The 11,458-nt window shown below is 45.7% G+C and overlaps 1 long non-coding RNA gene across 1 annotated transcript in view; it reads right to left on the bottom strand.

Annotated features, from left to right (window-relative positions):
* LOC105534566 overlaps positions 1-10,200 on the bottom strand; it is a 32,598-nt gene extending 22,398 nt beyond the window's left edge. The window contains exons 1-2 of the long non-coding RNA XR_001005301.1: positions 10,140-10,200; positions 7,493-7,620 (exon numbers count right to left, since the gene is read on the bottom strand). This is a non-coding gene — a long non-coding RNA (uncharacterized LOC105534566). The remainder of the gene's footprint in view (positions 1-7,492; positions 7,621-10,139) is intronic.
* Between the last annotated feature and the right edge of the window lie 1,258 nt (positions 10,201-11,458).

The raw sequence follows: 11,458 nt of genomic DNA, 5'->3' as shown, positions 1-11,458 counted from the left end.
ATATGATTATAATCTAAATGTTAATTCACTGTTTTAAAAATTGTCAAAAAAAAATTGGTAACAGAATCATTAGAACTCTGAATAATCAGTGTAACCACCATGATGCCACAACACTCATGCATTCTTCATCTCTAAAGTACATTTTGCTCAGATTGGATAAGTTATGCCCTCATTGCTCAGTCATTAACAATTGAGACATTAACATAATTGCAAAATTATAAATTTAAAGGAAAAGTTAAATGTCAGTAGACTGTTAGGTGCCCTTCTACAATGAAACATACTTGTATATTAACTGCCATTTGCAAACAATATCTTGAGCCAGACTTTTCAAAAATATGTTCAAGAAATAATTCCCAAAATACCTAGAAAGGGTTCTACCTCATTGCGTATGATACAGTGCATAACCAAATTTCCTTACTGGCATTGTGAATTCCACTTTGAACAAACCAAATTAAAAGGTTGAGAAGACCTGCAGTAAAGAAAATACTATCTTTTGTTTAACCCATTGTTTCCCAGTCCTGACCATTAATCCTTTCTCTTCTGTATGCTTATTAATATCTTTGGCTTGTGAACACACTTTGAGAATTCCTTTTTAACCATAAAGAATGATGGTAAGGGGGAATTTTAGGCATTATGTCAGTTATTTAAATTTGATGGATGATATAGTGCTTTTCTGTTCTTCCATCATGGACTGCGTTAGAGAGGAGCACTTTCTGTAGCTCAGGTTTTTGCAGTCCTCTACACTCCATCATTGTCCAGATCAATTTTATAAGGGTTTTGTCTTTTTTTGTTTAGAGGTGGGCTCTCTGTCACCCAGGCTGGAGTGCAGTGGCATGGCTCATTGCAGCATCAAACTCCTCGGCTCAAGTGATCCTCCTGCTTCAGCCTTCCAAGTAGCTGGGACTATAGGTTTGCACCACCACACCTGGCTAATTTAAATTTTTTCTTTCTTTCTTTTTTTTTTTTTTTTGTAGAGACAAGGTCTTGTTTTGTTGCCCAGGCTGGTCTCAAATCCTGGGCTTCAAGTGATCCTCCTGCCTTGGCCTCCTAAAGTACTGTAATTACAGACATGAGCCCCCATACCTGACCAAGGCTTTTTCTGTTGTTACAAGATTGTTTAAAAGGAGAAACCTGAATAACTGTTAACTCTTTCAGCACTTATGTTTATTTCATAAATCATGTTTTCAGATAAATTTATCTCAAAATGGTTGGGAGCGGGTAGGAATGTACACTAATCAGAGAATTACTAAGGCAGACAAAAGTTGCAGCACTGCTTTAGTTGCTCCTTTGAGTTTTGTTACCATCGTAACTGTTTAAAATGAAACTTTTCTTTCTTTACATCAATGTTTTTCTTTAAAAAAATCATTACATTCACACCTGTAATCCCAGGACTTTGGGAGGCTGAGGCTGGCGGATCATGAGGTCAGGAGTTCAAGACCAGCCTGGCCAATATGGTGAAACCCCGTCTCTGCTAAAATTACAAAATTAGCCGAGTGTGGTGGTGGCATGCCTGCAATCTCAGCTACTCGGGAGGCTGAGGCAGGAGAATTGCTTGAACCCAGGAGGGGGAGGTTGCAGTAAGCCAAATCATGCCATTGCATTCCAGCCTGGGCAACAGAACAAGACTCCATCTTAAAAAAAAAATCATTACATTTATCTTACAAAGTTACATATGAATTTTATCCTATACCAAGGAAATAGTGTAAAATTTATTTTCGTTTATATTTTTATTTTTCGGTTTTGAGACAGAGCCTCACTCTGTCACCCAGGCTGGAGTGCAGTGGCACAATCTCAGCTCACTGCAATCTCTGCCTCCCGGGTTCAAGCAATTCTCCTGCCTAAGCCTCCTGAGTAGCTGGTATTACAGGTGCCTGCCACCATGCCCGGCTAATTTTTGTATTTTTTGGTAGAGACGAGGTTTTGTCATGTTGGCCAGGCTGGTCTCAAACTCCTGGCCTCAAGTGATCCACTCGCCTTAGCCTCCCAAAGTGCAGGGATTACAGGTGTGAGTCACCACGCCGAGCTAAAAATTTTTTTAAAAACCACCTTCATTGTATTGCACTCATCTGTTAAAACTTTGGTGTTTATTTTTTGATGTTTTCTTCTGTGCTCAAGTATGGGCCTCATTTCAGTCTAGTAACAGTATACTATAATAGGATAACTGCAAATATATCTGTCACTTTAATTTGTTTTAACTTTAGAAAATTTTAAACATAGGCAAAAATAAAATAGTACTGTGTACCCAAAACCTCTTTAATAATCACACTATTTTTTGCCTTTCTTGTTTTATCTCCCAATAAGTTTTCACTGGGATATATTAAAGACAACCAGTATGCTATATACCATTTCCCCCTATATATTTTCAGTATATATCTTGAACAGAGAAGTCAACCTTTCACAATAATAGTTGGTTTGAGTCCAGATATAAATAAGGTCTGTACATTACATTTTATTGGTATTTGTCTTGTGCACCTTGCTTGTCTTTTTCAAAATGTCTGCAGAATTACATGTAGCAACCTAGTAACAGCAATGCCATGATAACTCTATCCATTCCCCCTAAGCTTTCAGGTTGAGTTTTCTGTTTCTGCAAACTAGTGCAATAATATCTTTATATGCTTATTCTTGGATTTTGTTTATATAGAATATATTACAATTGATTATACTGCCAAGTAAGAAGTATGTGTGCATTTTAAATTTTAATAGATTATGCCCAATTACTTTTGAAAATGTCAGTTTACATTCTCACCAGTAATGTGTGAGGGTTTCTTTCCAGTGACATCACCAGTGTCAAAAAACATGAGCTTCTGTTGGAGCCATGATGGAATAATTGGTTTGTATAAGGACTGTGATCCCTGACAGAAGAGAATCATGTGGGCCAGGCGTGGTGGCTCATGCCTGTGTTCCCAGCATTTTGGGAGGCCAAGGCAATCATTGCAGCACAGAAGTTTGAGACCAGCCTTGGCAACTCATAGTGAAAACCCATTTCTACAAACAATACAAAAATTAGCCAGGTGTAGTGGTGCATGCCTGTATTCTCAGCTACGTGGGAGACTGAGGTGGGAGAATCACCTGAGCTTAGGGAGGTGAAGGTTGCAGTGAGCTGTGATCATGCCACTGCATTACAGCCTGGGTGACAGAGTGAAACTCTCTCTATATATAAAAGTGAAGTTGTGCAATAGTCACACAAACTTTCTACTTGGAGACACATTCTGGATAATGAGAAAGCTGATCCCAAACAACGTGAAGTTCTTACTGTGTTGAGAAGATAACAAAGAGACTATGCTAGCTGGTACAGGGCAGAGTTCCGCAGAGGAAGGAGATAAACAGAAAAGATTTTCAGAAATGTGCACAGGGATTTTTCTGGCGTCTTTTGAAAATATTAAATAGTACATGTGTAGAGTGCAGTTCCTCCACCTGACTGGGCACTAAGTGCAGTCAGGGAGCTGCAAGTTGGAAACTGTCCACAGTTCACATGTGGCCAAGAAAGGTTCTAATTCTGACCAGTGATCACCCACACTATTCAGTGGAAATCCCAGAAAGGTCACACATTAGGAGCAGAGCTAAACTGTCTCTAAAGTAAAGACTTCAGCTCTTCTGTAAACTGCTTTTTAAAGAATTCAGAAGGATCAAGCCACTTCACAAGTATTTGCCTACAGATGAAGTTCAACATTGTTAGAAAAGTGTAACAATATCTACCACTTAACTGTAAATTTTACAATGCCCCGTGTCTATATAAAGAAGTGGGAAAATGTGACCCAAATAGGAAAAAATGTCAGCCCAGATGCAAGTGGCAGGGGAGATGGTATTAGCATAACAATATTAAAGAAACTGCAGCATCCTGAAGGTTTTTTTTTTTTAAGCATGTACACAGTGAGAGAAATGGAAGAGAAAAGAACAAAGTGAGACTTCTGGAAAAGAAAAATATCTGAAGAGAAAATTTATTGGAGATTAAACACCAATTTTTGGGAGAAAAAAAATCAGTAAATTTGAGAACATACCAGGAAAAATGAAGCACAGAGGGAAAAACACTGTAAGAGAGTCTCAGTGATCTGTGGGAAAATATAAAGCAGTTTAAGATATATGTAAATGTGAGTCTCAGAAGTGGGGAGAAGGCAGAAAAAATATGAAAAAACAATGGTTGAAAATACTCCAAATTTCTTGGAACCTATCACCCATAGATCTAAGAAGCTCAAGGAATTCAAGGCTAAACACAACACAAATTGCTGAAAACTAGTGGTAAAGGAAAATCTTGAGAACAGCCTGATGGAAAAAAGATACATTCATGGGGACAAAAGTAACAAGATTCATAAACTTCTTGTGAGAATGTATGCAAGCAGAGAAAGGAATAGAGGGGAAACTCTATCTGGTATTTCTGCACTTGGTAATAATATGAAAAAAGTGAAAACTTTTGTAAACAAATGAAAGCTAAAGCCTCAGGGAAAAAAGAAATTGTGTTATTTGCAGCAACATGGGCATAGCTGGAGGCCATTAAGTGAATTTATGCAGTATCAGAAACCCAAATACTGTATGTTCTCACTTATAAGTAGAAGCTAAACACTGAGTACACATGGACACAAAGATTGGAACAATAAACACCAGGGCCTGCTTGAGAGTGGAGGGCGGCAGGAATGTGAGGGTCAAAAAACTGTCAGCTACTATGCTCACTACCTGGGTGGCAAAATCATTTGTACACCAAACCCCAGGGATATGCATTTTGCCAATGTGACAAACCTATATGTGTACTCCCTGAGCCTAAAATAATAGTTTCAAATGAAAAAAGAAATGAACGGTGAGAGAATTCATCACCAACAGATGCAGATGGAAACGTGGATTCATACACAGGAATGGAAATTAACAGAAAAGTTAAATGTGGGTAAATATTATTGTTTTCCTCATATTCTCTTGAAAAAGTAATTGAGTTTTTAATGCAAAAGCAATAATGTATTATAGGGATGGTAATATTTGTGGCAATTAAAATATGAAAACGGCTCAAAAGGTGAGAAGGTGGAATGGAAGTATTATTTGTGTAAGACCCCAACAAAATATATGATAGGATATAATACATAAAACTAGACATTGAAAGCTAAAAATGAATGTTGAAAGGCTCTATGAAAAAAAAGCATGCAAAATTCTAAAAAGTAATCAATGAGCCAGTAGAAGTAAAATAGAATATAATTTTAAAAACTACGAAAATAGGCAGAAAATTAGAAAAATGAAGGATAGATAAACAGAATAAAGAGCAAGTTGATTGTTACAAACCCAAATATATCAATAATTACAAACAATGGTAATGGCCTAAATACTTCAGTAAAAAACACAGAAGAAAGCCGGGCGCAGTGGCTCATGCCTGTAATCTCACCAGCACTTTGGAAGGCCAAGGTGGGTGGATCACCTGAAGTCAGGGGTTTGAGACCAGCCTGGCCAACATGGTGAAACCCCAGCTCTACTAAAAATACAAAAATTAGCCAGGCGTGGTGGCGGGTGCCTGTAATTCCAGCTACTCAGGAGGCTGAGGCAGGAGAATCGCTTGAACCCGAGAGGCAGAGGTTGCAGTGAGCTGAGATCATGCCACTCCACTCCAGCCTGGGTGACGAGGGCAAGACTGTGTCTCAAAAAAAAAAGATGTTAGTGTTTTAATTTAATTTAATGTAACTTAATTTAGGAGAGCTAAGTAATTAAACATGAGGCCAAAGTACGTAAGAAAGTGGCAGTCTTTTATTGCAAATATGCACACACTCTCGGGGGAGGTTCTCTGGTCCTTAGGTGTGGGGGGCCAGGGAAGTCGCGCGGGCGGTCTCCGGTGATGTTCTCCGGTCCACAAATGCGAGGGCCGAAGAAGTCACACCAGCGCTTACAGGCAGCGGACTTTTATGCCTGGGAGCTGGAGGGGGAGGAGTTTGGGGGCATGTGTGTAGGAGTGGCTTCTTGAATTTCGGTGTCCCCGGCTTGACGTCACTCTGCGCATGCTCAGTTGATTTGGTTCTTTTCCCGGGCGCGGGAAAATCTGTGATGAAGAACCCGGAAACAACAGGGACTGCTCCATCTTGTTCACCTTCTGCCATCTTGTCCCTTCCCCCTCGCCCAAACAGTTAGGTTATGTAAAAAAAAAGATTAAAATATGAAGACTCAGGTTAAAAAGTCAAAAGTATATACCAACTCGAATAGGTTAAAAGTTTAAAAAAAAAAAAACCATGCAAACACTAATTATACCAAAATGGCTATGTGAATATAAAACAAATTGCCTTTTTTTTTTTTCGAGACAGAGTCTCACCCTGTCGCCCAGGCTGGAGTGCAGTGGCGCCATCTCGGCTCACTGCAACCTCCACCTCCCGAGTTCAAGCGATTGTCCTACCTCACCCTACCGAGTGGCTGGGACTACAGACGACGCACGCCACCATACCCGGTTAATTTTGTATTTTTGGTAGAGATCGGGTTTCACCACATTGGCCAGACTCATCTCAAACTCTTGACGCCAAGTGATCCGACCAACTCAGCTTCCCAAAGTGCTAGGATTACAGGCGTGACCCACTGCACCCAGCCTTCACAACAAATTGTCTTTGAAACAAGGAATATTACCAGGGACTTTCTTCTAAAAAGGCATATTTTACAATACTATAGAAGTGTATTGACCGAGAAGACAAAGCAATCATACAAGTATTTGTGCCTAGTACCAGAACTAAACAATAAATAAAAAACTGCTAGAAATAAAAATAAATGGACAAACTCAAAATTATATTTTGAGATTTTAATACTAGTCTCTCATTAATTTTTAAAAGTATAGAGAAAATCTGTAAATATATAAGATACTTGAACGGTGCTAATAACCAGCTTGTTGTAATTGATATTTATAGACAGTCCACCTAAGAGCAGCAGAAAGCAGTGTTTTCACTTATACAAAGAACATTTAGCAAGCTTGTTTATATTGTGAGCCATAAATTGTCAATATATTGAAAAGGATTGAAATCAGAAAAGCTGTTTTCTAACCACAGTAGAATTAAGCCAGAAATTAATGTCAAAATTCAAAAATGTTTGCAAATTAAGCAACACACATTTAAGTAAACTATAGGACAAGTAAAAAATTATACATACTTGCAGTCAAAAATAAAAACAGCATATAAAATTTTGTGGAATGCAACTAAAGCAGCACTTTGAGGGAAACGTATGTTTTTAAATACACATCAATGATTTAAGTTCCCCCTTAAACAAAACAGGTGAGACTCAAAAAAGGAATTAAGCTTACAGCTGAAATCAATGACCCCCAAGAAAGCGAAAAACAAGGAAAGCACACCTGGAACCTACAAGAGGGCGCGTAAGAAAGTAGGCGGACTACAGAGAAACCGCGCTCCACTGCACGAGACACATTCCTTTCACCAGACACCACACACACTCACAGAGAAAAACACAGAGACATGCAGCACTCGCGCAGAAACACACACAGCCAGGCAGCTCCTCCCAGGAGAGAGCAGCCCCGGGACACACAGGCAGGCGATACCTTCAAATCCCAGGCGGGACAGCATTCAAGGAGACGCGCCCCCAACACTGGGCAGGCCTGATGCATCGGGGAGATCCGATAGGGATCACGCGGTGCATCCTTGAAGCTCTGCTGGAGGTTTCTTTAGCCTGGTTTGGCTCTGCCGGACTCCTAGGGCCGGGGGACCAAGGCGACGATCCCCCGGAGAGGAGGGGCCACAGCCCAGCGCCAACTTACTGCCACGGAGGGGTCCTGCTCCGCCAAGCTGCTGCGACCCGTCCCCAGGCAACGGTGGCGGTCACTGTGACGCAAGCACCGGCTCGGCGATCGCGCCTGGTGACGCGCCCATGGCGCATGCGCATTCGCGTGCCCGGCTGGCGCTGCAGCAGCGTCAGGGCTCTCTGGCTGCAGCCCTATAGGAAAATGGTGGAGGCCGTGCAGGCGGCGGCCGGAGGAAGGAGTCTGAGTGAGACCAGCAGCGCAGGACCCCGACAATCCTGAACTCAGTGCCTACTTGAGCCCACTTTGTGTTCGGGTCTGGGTGGAGGAGGAGGCACTACAGACCGTGAGGTGGGCACTCAGGACTGCTCTCTGATTTGATTCTGGATTGGACGGTGTGGGCAGGAATCGGGTCCCATGGGGCTGGGGATCCAATCTGGTGAGGAGTGGAGGGGTCACTGGGGCAGGAAAACATATCTGAGACCCCAGTGGAGGGTGTAAGCAGTACATTCCCCCACCCCATGCGCTGACTGCCCCCCTTCGACCTGGGCCTCTCAGGGCCCTGTCCTGGTCTCCAAGCCCAGGGCCTCCTGCTTCTCAGCACTGCTGTGGAGAAAAGGCGGAAACAAGAACAAAGGCAAGCCCAATGTGGAGCAGGGGTGGCAACACCTGAAACTGGCATCCCATGGGGGCAGATAAGGTGGAGAGAGTGTCTCAGAGGCCTTCTGGGGTGAATCCAAGCCTGAAAGGGATGTCCAGGCATGCAGCCGAGGACCACTGAGGATCGTCCAAGAAAGCGAAGCACAAACAAAGCACACCTGGAACCACAGGAGGGCCTATGCCAGAGTCCAAGCCTCGTCCAGGGATTCCTGCCAGAGGAGCCAAGAGGATCCTGCAAACTGCAAACCACCCCAACTCCCACACCGGGATCACAACCCACCACCGGGCCTGCACCCAGCAAACCCCCAGTCCCTTTTGCTCCGTGAAATCCGTGGCAACCAAAAGGTGCAGTGCTGAGAGGCAGTCCCAGCCAGGAACAGAGCAATGGAAGACCCCTCAACAATGAGAAAACACCAGCAGATGAGATGAAACATAGCCTTGATTAGAAGGCAAAGACCAGCTACGGCTGGCTACCTCTCATCCTATGTGAATCATGCAGCCAACTGATGCAACAGGGAGACCAAGAGTTTCCTTGTTGGCGGAAGCTACGGGCACCCACGGTTCCACGAGCGTCACAGCTATCCAGTCATTAAGAAATGCGAGTGTTGAGAAGGAAACACTCATCACGTACATCCCCGCCAAGGCGGTCCTGGACGAACTGGGAAATGTTTGCTGTGGAGGACACTCTGGAGGACTGTGAGCCAGACCAAGGAAAACCTGGGCCCACGAGCATCAGGGAAGGCAAGAAAAGAGGGAGGACAGAGTAGAGGCCGCAGCTCAGGCAGGATCAATCCATCCCACTCCCTTGCGGCTCGGGGAACCGGGGTCCAACAGGGGACCTGGCAAGAAAGGCCACAGTTTGCGGTCTAAAGGATCTCTGAAATTCGTGTCTTCTGTCGCCAGCACAGCGCCATGGTGTGGACAAGGTTGTACACTGAAGAGGAAAAGGGGATGGCGTTGGAAGCAGTTTCTTTGACATCTTTCTGCACCTGTTCTGCAGGTGAAGGTGCCAGACGCCCTCCACAGCTCAGCGGATTGTATCCTCACCCCCATCTGACCTTTTTTTCTGCACACATGCTTTAATCCAGAATGAAATCCGAAGAGGATGAAGGAGTGCCCGCCTCACGTCCTGAAGCTCCGGTTCCGCCAGTCACCGAATTAGAAGCGGGCTCAAGGGGGGTCCTGAGGACAGGACGCTAGGGTCCGTTCAGCCTTGGGTGCACCACAGGACCATGGACCCCCGGAGGAATTTGTTCTTGGGTGTGGTGTGCCCGTCTTCTTTCTGGAAGAGTGGCCCCCTTGGGGTGGGGAGGTGATTTGGACGCCTGCGGGTCTCAGCCAGCCCCCGCCCTTCACCGAGGCTTTAGGAACCAAGAGCAAAACAAAGAACGCTCGGCCCCGCAACCCAAGCCCGGCCAAAGAGAGGGGCGCAGCAGAGAGTAGGCGCACTACAGAGAAACCGCGCTCCACTGCTCGAGCCACATTCCTTTCACGGGACACCACACACACTCACACGAACACACACACAGACACACACAGAGACATCCAACACTCGCGCAGAAACACACACAGCCAAGCAGCTCCTGAGGCTGCGGGGTTCTGCTCCCTGCCAGGAACCCCTTCCGGGAAGAGAACAGCCCTGGGAAACACAGGCCGTACCTTGAAATCCCCGCGGGGACAGCTGTCAAGGAGACACACCCCCACACCATCTAGGCATGCCCGACGCATCCTGGGGATCCTTAGGGATCACGTGGTGCTTCCTTGAATCTCCGCTTGAGGTTTCTTCAGCCAGGTTCGGCCCTGCCCGACGACTAGGATAGCGGTGACCATGGCGACTATCCGGCGGAGAGCGGACGCACTGCCGCAGACGGCTTCTGCCCCGCCAAGCCGCTGGGGCCAGTCCCCCGGCAACGGCGGCGGTCACTGTGACGTGAGCTCCCCCCGGACCCCGCCTCAGCGCTGGCGCCTGGTGATCGCGCCTGGCGCATGCGCTTTCGCGTTCCAGCGTTGTGGGCCGCCATTGTCAGGCCTCTCAGGCTGCAGCCCAATAGGAAGACAGCGGAGGCCGTGCAGGCGGCGGTTCGGGGAAGGAGACTGCATGCGACAAGCGGCGCAGGATCCTGACTGCGTGACTGTCCTGACCTCAGTGCCTCCTTGAGCCGACTTCGTGTTCGGGTCCGGGTGTAGGACGAGGTGCTTCAGACCGTGAGGCGGGCACTCGGGACTGCTCTTCTGATTTGGTTCCGGATTGGAGGGGTAGGCCGGAATCGGGTCCCGCGGGGCTGGGGATCCAGTTTGGTGAGGTGTGGAGGGGTCGCTGTTGCCCAGAAACATACCGGATACCCTCGTGGGGGGGGGGGGGGGTTCCAGCAGAACATTCCCCGGCTCCATGAGCTGACTGCCTCCCTTCGATCTGGGCCTCCCAGGGCTCAGGATTCCTGCGTCTCCAGCTCAGGGGCTCCTGCTTCTCCGCACTGCTGTCTGGAAAAGGCGGGAACGAGGACTAACGCAAGCCCCGTGTGGGGCAGAGATGGCAACGCCTGGAACTAGCTTTTCATGGGGCAGATAACGTGGATAGAGGGTTCCAACTACATCTCCCTTTATTCTACCCCATACTACTAAACCCCACCAGCTATTTGCCTACAAACTGAGTGTATCAGTCAGGACATTAGGACATCAAGATAAAGGACTAGAGTTTGGTAATCAACTACTGGCTTCTCCAGCAGCTCAGAATGTGGCCTGTATACCTCACTTAATTCATTCAAGAAATGCGGACTGAGTTCCTACTGTGTGCCGAACACTTTCCTAGAAGTGGGGCACACTGCAGTGTGTGGGACAAAGGCTGGGCCGCTCATAGCTTACGTTCTAGTTGAAGAGAGAGTCAATCAACAACAACATTCTACTTTCAGACATTGGTAAATGCTCCAATGAAAAGACAAGGAAAATGAAAAGGTAAGAAAAGGGATGGAGAGAGATGGGATGAGGGGTGCCTGGGCAAACAACGCAATGATCTGGCGAAAGAGTATGACAATCGTGAGGCTGCATGTTTTCCAGTTTCTGCTGCTGAAAAACAGCATCAACACTTCACATCTTTACTTTTCTGTTACA

This window comes from Mandrillus leucophaeus, unplaced genomic scaffold, assembly GCF_000951045.1.
Source record: "Mandrillus leucophaeus isolate KB7577 unplaced genomic scaffold, Mleu.le_1.0 Scaffold137, whole genome shotgun sequence".
Taxonomy (NCBI): Eukaryota; Metazoa; Chordata; class Mammalia; order Primates; family Cercopithecidae; genus Mandrillus; species Mandrillus leucophaeus.
This window is presented reverse-complemented; position numbering and strand designations above follow the sequence as displayed.